General features: G+C 40.3%; 1 pseudogene across 1 annotated transcript; it reads right to left on the bottom strand.

Annotated features, from left to right (window-relative positions):
* Positions 1–7,706: 7,706 nt before the first annotated feature.
* LOC308416714 (large ribosomal subunit protein eL31-like) lies at positions 7,707–8,104 on the bottom strand (annotated as a pseudogene). Its single transcript has one exon. The product of its transcript is annotated as a large ribosomal subunit protein eL31-like (transcript).
* Between the last annotated feature and the right edge of the window lie 424 nt (positions 8,105–8,528).

Below are 8,528 nucleotides of genomic sequence, written 5' to 3'. Positions count from 1 at the left end.
ATCTTGGTTTTTTGTTTTGTTCCTGTTTTGGTTTTGTTTTGAGACAGGGTTTCTCTGTATAGCCTTGACCATCCTGGAACTTTCTCTGTAGACCAGGCTACCCTCAAACTCAGAGATCCAGCTGCCTCTGATTTCCAAGTGCTGGACTTAAAGGTGTGCAGCTCCACAGCCAGGCTAACACACTGTTCTTGTGTATTTACAAAATGCACCAGCCAAAGGTTCTTTCCTATATGAATCCTCCGTGAGGATGGTCTTGTTTCATTGGCAGTCTTCTTCAAACACACATGGCTCACATGGATGATGCTGGACATTCTGGTCTCTTCCTGTTTTGCACTCTCAACCGCCCTGTGTTCCTCATTCACTTACAACACTTCATTCATTTTATATGTATAATAATTGATGCTATATTTACTAACTTAGTTTCTTTCCTCTGTCATGTTTAGTTTACATTGCCCAACTACTCTTGGAAAGAGGACCTGCCCTGGAGTGTGATCAACCTACCAGGCATCACATCATTAAAGAAATCTGAGTCTCTCTCCTTTTCCACTTATCAAACCCCAATATCTCCTCTCCAGGGGTGGGGTCCCATGCATGCATCTCCTCCCCCATACTGGGATTCCATTTAGACTGAGCTTGGGCAGGCCTCTTGCATGCTGTCACTGCTATGAGTTTGGGATGTCTGCTTTGCCCTGCTCTGCCTGGGAAACACTGTCGGATGTCATCCTCCATCTTTCTTACTCCAGCCTCTATGAATAGGCCTATGACCTTGCAATACATCAGTTTGACTAACCTTTGTCTGATAACCTACTGCATGCCAAACTTGAATTCGGCATGTTATGCATATATTACTGAAGCTTCAAAATGAGAGTTATTATGGTAAGTGAACTCATTAGGAAGTGTAGAGAGAGTTTGACTAAAGCTCTAAGGGCTCCATACTTTACTGTAATGCTTTGTGTCTTAAATTCTTCCTAGAGAAAAATTTATGGGTGAAAGGCTTGGTCCTCAGCTTAGTATTCATACAACGTCATGAAAACTTTAAGATGTGAAGTCATTAGCTCACCTGAACCATCCGCTCAAAGGGACTGGTGTCACTTCCATTCTGTCTCTCTTTCACTCCCCAGCCATGAGATAAGCAATTTCCTCTAAGATCCTGCCCGACCCACACCATAGTGTGTGACCCTATCCATTATAGACCCAAAAGCATTGGGCAAACGCCTCACTAACTAACTTCTAATACTGTGTGCTAACACAACCTTTTTACTCGGTAAGTTGATTCATCACAGGTGTTCATTACAGTGCCGGAAAGCTGTCCTACATGCTCAGCAAAAGCTACACTGCTGAAGATGCTCTAGAACCAGACTTTCAAACTTTGCTGTTGATTCTTTGTCAGTTTCAGGTATAACCAGTAGAGACTCTTGCTCACTAGCAATGACAGGAGGGAGTCATTGTTGGAACTGATTGTCCCCGTGCCCGTTATGAGCTGTGTTCCTGCCATGTATGCAGGGATTTCTTGCTGGTAAATTACTTCCCATGGGTGTTATCATCTGAGTTTCATGTATTGCCCAGAGTTAAGTGAAGAGGAGAGAAGACAGCAAAGATTTGACAGGAATCAGTCCTTGTGCGAATGTGCCAGGAGCTGAGGCAGACAGGTCTAGACACCTGTAAATGGATCATGGGAGGATGGATAGTGAGGGATGACATCATCCCGGAGCAGCAAGGAAGGCAGAGAGACTAGTGCTTGCAGGGATATGGGGATATACCTTGAATTTAGCAAGAAGATTGAAGAGGCTTACAAACATCTTGTCTAACCTTCCAGACTTCCCCAGACAGCAGCGTCTGCCTCACCCCTACATTCCACTTTCCCTGTGACTGCCTCTCACTGGCAAATTGAAGTGCTCAGAGATCTGAGGTTCATGGTAACCAGACATGGAAAAAAAAAGAAGATTGAGTGGAATTGTGGAGAAAATTCAGTGACTTTTCAACAAACACAGGGTTTAGGGACAGGGACTGCTACTGTCATCTTACAGGGAGAGACAGTCGCTTACAGAGTGTCTAAGTAGCAAGACTTGGATCTTTCTAGGTGCGTTTGTTTGGTATCAGTCCCTAGGCACCATGTGTAGGTCTCAGCTGGCCTTGTGCATAGTCAATTTATTGCCCTAAATGATCACGCTGGTGATTGAAATCCTGACGTCCACCCTGTCTGACACACTGTCGTGGGCCCAATAGCCCACACATGCAGATGTGACTTTCAGGCTCTAAGTGGAAATGTGATAAAGATGAAAGTAGCCACGTTTCTTTAGGTCCTGTCCCTGTGATGCAAATATCAGCCATGACGATATTCTCAGTGGTCAAGGCCATTGCAACAGGATCTTTGCTTTCACACTAGCAAAGAGCCCGGGCACCACTGGTTCCTTTCCAGTTCAAACCATTTGGGGTAAGCACCCTGAATGGAAATGGCATTTGAAAATAAATTTTTTTTAGAGAAAGACTGAAAAAAAATCACCTTGTGGTTTTGTCAAGCTCCACTCCTAACCATATTCAAATTAAAGCTATTTATACTTTTGCAATTTATGATTCACCTCTTTCAAAACCCCAGTTATGAGCGCTGAGGCAGATTTATGTAGGGAGGCAGAAGGGATGATAGTTAGAACATAGGCTTGGCCCTCAAAAATTGGCTTCAAACCCTAGTTCTCATGACTAGATTTGTGACGTGCCTATCTTAAACTTAGGTTTGCTTTTCCCTCCTATCAGATGAAGGTAAAGCTTACTGACACTGGTTAAAAGACATCTGTCCTCAGATTACAGAATATTTTGGTAATATTATTATTATTGCTGTTATCATCATCATCATCATCATCATCATCATCTTAGAGAGTAGTTGAAACCTCACTAAGACAGAAAGACATATACAAGGCCCAAGAAAGAAACATTATAGCTGAGGTGGAGGCACAAGTCAGTGCTTGAAATGCAATCCCATATTGAGATATAGAAAGAAAACAAGACAAGCCAGGCACAGACATTGGCTCTTAGGATAAGCCACTTCCTAAGGCTTCAAGCCTTTAACACAGTTTCTCATGTGTGCTGACCCCAACCATAGCATTATTCTGTTGCTACTTCATAACTGTAATTTTGCTGTTATTATAAATAGTAATGTAAACATCTGATATTCACTGTATGTGGTATACATCACCATTAAAGGGGCACCTGACCTCAAGGGGGTTGTGACCTACAATTGGGAAGTGCCGTGAAGTGCAGCCCGTTTTCACAAGATCACGGCTGCATAGCTACTGTGTTAAGTGATGTGGACTGATGTGTCTACCTTCAAAGTACAGCAGAAAGCTGCTCCTTCTCCACTAGGCTATTCCTCTGGTCCAGATGTTATGTCCTCTTACCTTTATTGTTTCTCCAAACATCTTAATTGGTCTCCTGTTTTCACACTTGACTCCTTGTGGATTATTCTCCTTCTAAGGTATGAGCAAGACTGACTCTGGGAGCTTCTCTCTGTCCTTGCTATTTTTCTCTTTCCCTGACCTCTGCAAGTAAGTGGATGCAGGGTTTCTAGGGAGCACAGTTTTTTCTTCTACTTCTTCCTTCTTTTCTTTTTCTATTTTTACTTTTACTTTTTTATTCACACCTGAAATAAAAGGTGTGTTCTTGTGAAAAGCGTAAGGCTTGTTAAAAGTATTTCCTAAAACATGTCATTCACAGACTTTGTATTTTATTTCAAGGATTTTCTCTGAGGAGAGATGTTCATCAGATGTGCTGGGAAATTCCACAACTGGGTGGGAGGTTTTACAGGAAAACACAAATGCTTGCACAGCATTTTCAAACTACACTTAAAGAAAAGATCTTTCGATGTTTCATCTTAAGAAACTGAGCTGGAAGATGAATTCTTACTTCCTGTTAGAAGGAGGCACCAGATACATTTTATCTGTGACCTGTCATTTCCCAGGTCGACTCTGGCACAATCCTTCCTGTCTGATAGTTCAGTGAGAACGTTGTAAATGGAATTTTGCCAAGGCCATGGTTGTTATCATGTGACCAAGTTCCTTACTGAGTGTTGGCACCGAGTGAGTCTCAATCACATGTTATTTTGCTCACAAGTTTTCCCTAGGCAACCACGCAGAATCCGGGGACATTCAGTCAGATACTCTAAAGGACCATCACTAAAGCTGTGTCACACAGAGGGGAGCAGCTGCCTGCCCTCAGGCCCAAAAGGAGAGGCCACTACCCTTCTGAATAAAGTCAACCAAAAGTGTCCGACTACCCTAAATACCCTGAGGTCTATTCTGGGTAACTAGTGTTATTCTGGAATCATTCAGACTATGAATATCTTCTTCTAACTGAGATTAACTAATCATGGGAACGACAATGTTATGTAATAATGCATAAAGATTACAGTGAGAAATGGATGATCTTCTTCAGGAAACATTCAAGATGAACTTTCACCTACAGAAAATATTAATTATTTAGAATTCTAGTATTTTATATATTTGATTTTATGTGGTTAATAAAAAACTTTTAAAATTCTCTTTTACATTTATATTTTAAACATTTACTGTAGTATTTTTTTTTTAATTTTAAAACAAATGGCCATACTCAAAGCATTTTCTCTTGCAAAGAAAAGCTTAATCTTCACATAGCTTATTTTTTGTTTCAAGTGAAAGACAAATGGCACGCAGATTATTTGTTTGTAAACTAAGAGTGCGTTCACCTATTGGTGAGGTGTGCTCTCTCTGCATCAAATGTCTTGTGTGAATACACTTATATTAGGTACATGGAGACACTGTAAAGCTATAAGGGCAGAACATGTGAGCACCCATCTGTAATCTACAAAAGAGTTGAATGTAGCTTGTAGAGACTTGGAAAAGACTGTGGAAAGGTTCTAAACATTGCCCTTCTTGACTGTCTCAACAAAAAGAAAGCAGAATCACTTAGTAATCCATAAATACATTTTACCAGAGAGGAAAGAAGGTCTGATTACCCTGAAGGTCTTGATATATCTGACCCCTGTGTTCTTTCATAGTTTATGATCCTAGGAGGTCTGTGTGAGGAGAAAAGGCTAAAAAAGAAAACAGTCTTAATTTGTATGTTTATTTCCTCCCCTGCATGTGTCTATCAAGGCCCTTCTCATACATGTACATATGTTTACAAGCACATATGCAAATGGGCATGTTTGTGTATATGGCTATGTCCTTTTTTCTGTCATGATCCTTTTACACACATACATACATACATACATACATACATACATATATCTATACATGTACATGCATAAATACATACAAGTATATATAAAAAGCCACAATGTTCTCAGTTTTATTATAAACACTTAAAAATATACTTAACATATTAGTTATATTTAATTTTGTTATACTCCAAATTACTCAAAGAATTTTCATTGTAGACCAGACATGAGATCTTTCAACTCAGAGCTAAATATAAACAACCTGATTCAGTCAAACAGAGAACTTAAATTCTTTTAATGATGGAGATCACACTGTAATCTTAGTCCCATGGGGGGGCTACCTGTAATGTGTAGCTGACACTGCCAGGTGTCCTGCTGGTGGCTTGAATCAATTAGTAATCTTTATTGAAGCTGCATGAAATTAATTACATAACTCTGAGATGTTCAAGTCTAATTTGCAGAACTTCCAGTAGAAGGTAAGCAAGCATGAATAATTACTTACCATTACACTCCTGGTGAGCAGTCATCCAGCAAAGCCACCCTCCGTTAGCTTGCTGTTGTCTATGGTCAAAATGACCTGAGGCTACATGGTATGTGGCTATTGAACAGGTGCCCAATATTTAAAAAAATTCTGCTGCTAATATGAAAGTCTCTATTAGGGACTCTCTGGGACTATGTGCACAGATAGCAACTACCTAAATATTTAAGCTAAGTGCCCATTTATTAAAATGAAATCACCATGACTCACTTCAAGTCAGTATGTGGTGGGTGGTCTGGGGTCACTCATAGTACAGACTGAATGTGAGAGGTGATTGATTATAGACTACAAACTGACGTGGTACATACAGATCAGGATGCATGAATACTTGGGAACTAAGTCAACTCTCTTTTTGAATTCTCTAAGATGTTATTGTATAACGTAAATTCAGACACAACACTGAAGATACCCGTGTCCCATTTGAATATTCAGACATTTGTGCTCCATTTGGAATACTCATAGAGGGCAGGGAAATAGTAAAGGACAGTAGCAATGATATTTCAAATGACTGGGATAGAAGAAGGTGAGGTAAAGGGTTAAGGGCATATAGTGGAACAGGAAGGGTTAAATGGGGGTGAGGATGGAAGGGCTGGGTAAATGTGCAATGTGGATAGAACTGTTTAATATTAAAGACTTTCTTTAAAAAGCCACGTGGAAATTTAGTACTGTAGAAGTTCCTAAAACATATGCATGATCTTGTATAAGAAGAGTTTAAATGGAGTCCTCCTTTTTGGGAAACAGTGCTCCTACTTGACACCAAAGGCTGGGAAATAAAAATCCTATCCCAGGATTGTGTCATCTCTGGCATTGTTGGTATCAAGTGCCATAAACCCCCGAGCACTGCTGGTAAGGTCCCATTGCTGAAGATATCACATTCTGGTCATAGAATGAGGAGAAATCACGGTAGTACTCACTTGGAAGTTTATCACAGAAGGCAGAAAGCGGTCACTGGATAGCATTTATATTGCTGGAAGGTGTTGTGTATGTTACTAGTAGGGATGTAGTCATTAATTTTACCCAACTAGTTACCCTGTTAGCTGTAGTGATGACTGGCTTGACAAGGAAAGCACACTGAGGCATCAGTGGCACAAATGTCTGGGAAATAGCCAATCACCTTCTGCTTGAATTTAAAGCTTGCTCCACAGGTTGAAACCTATACCTAGCACCATTATCAGACAATAAATGTGTGGCTAGATAGGTCTTGTCTCCTACAACAGAGCTACTTGTTAGTATCACTTGGCTAAATGAATATAGTATGAAACCAACTCCTAAATAGCATCATTATATTCATAGATTATTAGTACATCTCTCAACAAAGAAGCTTCTTTTGTAGAAGAATAATTCTTTGTATGCCAGCCAATCCATGGAGAGAAGTCTAGAATTGGGACTGTAGATAGTGCTTTGGCCCAAGGATACGGCTCTATTGTGCTTCCATTTATTTTGTAGTAAATGTTACTTTTTTGTGCTTTGTTGTTAATTTTAAACAAAAGAATTACCAACAAAGAATAAATAGCAGATACTCAAGAAAAATTAGTAACATCACCATATGTATTAAACTTCAGGGCTTCCTCTAGACTGGGATCACAGGCAGATCTAGGCTGGAGACTGAATTCAATATGGGAATGTACTCACATGTTAATTAGTCCTAAATGATATCCTAATCTGAGGCAGCACTGAGTGTGGCATTTCTCATCCTTTCTAAAAGTATAGTCCTATAATCATTACTCTCTCTCTCTTTGATGATAAACCCTTATACTTTGTATTGTGAAAACAATAGAAATGAATGTTTTCTTCATGTTCCCTCAATTTTACAACTCTCCTTTGGTTCTGAGGGCCCAATGACTAAATAGTGATGTTTCTGTTTCCTCCAGCCTCATAATTTCAGCTCCAGGGACAGTGAATTTCTGGAGAGCAGAGGGACTGCTGGTCTGGTTTTGTGCTGCAAGAACTTTTTTTTTTTTTGGTGGCAATTCTGCACCTTTATTTGACATTCAGCAGGTCAGACATCTCACCCAGAATGACCGTCTGTAGAGTTTTGAATGTGGTAACAGGCACATAAGTTACCAATGTGCAGAGTTTCTTTGGTAAACCCTCATCCTCATTATGTTTTCTGGACAAACACACTTGGATGCGATATGGAACATTCCTTATTCCCTTGGCCCAGATGGCTTTCTTGAGCCTGGTATCAATGCACACATCTGGAGTCCCCATTTCCTTCATGGCAAATTTCTGAATTTCTTTGAGTTCCTGTGGAGCACGTTTCTTGAAGCCCACTCCATGGATGCACTTGGGAATATTGATGGTGTGTTCTCGGGTCACCACCTTGTTGATGGCAAATGACCCTTCTTGTTCACACCACCCTTCTTTGTGGGAGCCATTCTTCCGGCCCAAGCAGGAAAAGGGCTGCAAGAACTTCTAATAGGCAAGATGCCCATCCTCCCCCAAGATGATGCTTAGGAAGTGTTTGCTCAAAGGAAGGAGGGAGGCTCATTAAAAAATAGTGAGTGGGAAGGAGAAAGGAAGATAGAGTAGCAAACAGGAGAAAAACAAGAAGGAAAAAGGAAGAAAGGGAGGGATGTGTAGGAGAAATGGAGGAAAGAAGAAAACAGAAAGCCTTGTGGTATCCAAAGCATGAAGGGAAAAACACTTAGGTTTCCTTTTTTTCAAACATGCAAACTATGTATAATACCTGATAGAGATTCTACTGCATAGGTTGTCATCCAGGGGCAGGTAGCTTGCATTTTTAACAAAGTCTCTGTTGAACACTGCAGTTCTAGAGTCATTGTATAGATAAGTGAGGGG

This window comes from Micromys minutus (assembly GCF_963924665.1).
Source record: "Micromys minutus genome assembly, chromosome: 1".
NCBI classification, from domain to species: domain Eukaryota; kingdom Metazoa; phylum Chordata; class Mammalia; order Rodentia; family Muridae; genus Micromys; species Micromys minutus.
The sequence above is the reverse complement of the archived record's forward strand: the minus strand, read 5'-3'. Positions and strand labels throughout refer to the sequence as shown.